The sequence below is a fragment of the Megalobrama amblycephala genome, linkage group LG19 (assembly GCF_018812025.1).
Source record: "Megalobrama amblycephala isolate DHTTF-2021 linkage group LG19, ASM1881202v1, whole genome shotgun sequence".
In the NCBI taxonomy this organism is placed as follows: Eukaryota; Metazoa; Chordata; class Actinopteri; order Cypriniformes; family Xenocyprididae; genus Megalobrama; species Megalobrama amblycephala.
Window position 1 is genome coordinate 2,175,880 of NC_063062.1, and position 521 is coordinate 2,176,400.

A 521-nucleotide genomic window follows, 5' to 3' on the forward strand; every position below is an offset into this window, starting at 1 on the left:
CGTCCACACACACACACACACACACACACCATAGACTGAAAGTGATGACAACAATACCACGTGTGCAATGCGCGCCGGAAGCACTCACGAGCTCGAGGAAGCAGGAAGAGTGGTGGGTTACCTAGCAACAGACGCGGATTGTTGTTTGAGATGGAGAAACAGACAAATAAGATTTGCTCCTTCGACGAATTTATTAAATCTCAACGACTGGTGAGTTAAAATGACAATTAAACAGAATAAAGCAGCTTAGTTAACTATAATTATTAATGTATGTAACGTTAAATGTCATTATTGGATGAGTCTCAGGAAATCCCGCCAAAACTTCTGTGGCGAGGAATACCTCAGGTACATACCATAATAAAATGACGGTAAAAACGACGATTTAAACAACAGTAATACATGTTTTGACAAACAAAAAGTTTTATAAAATGATAAGCTTCACATTTAAGCCTTTAAAACTTTTTTTAAAGAAAACTGACGGGTCAAAAATATAAATTATTATATTTATATTCATTTAAAAT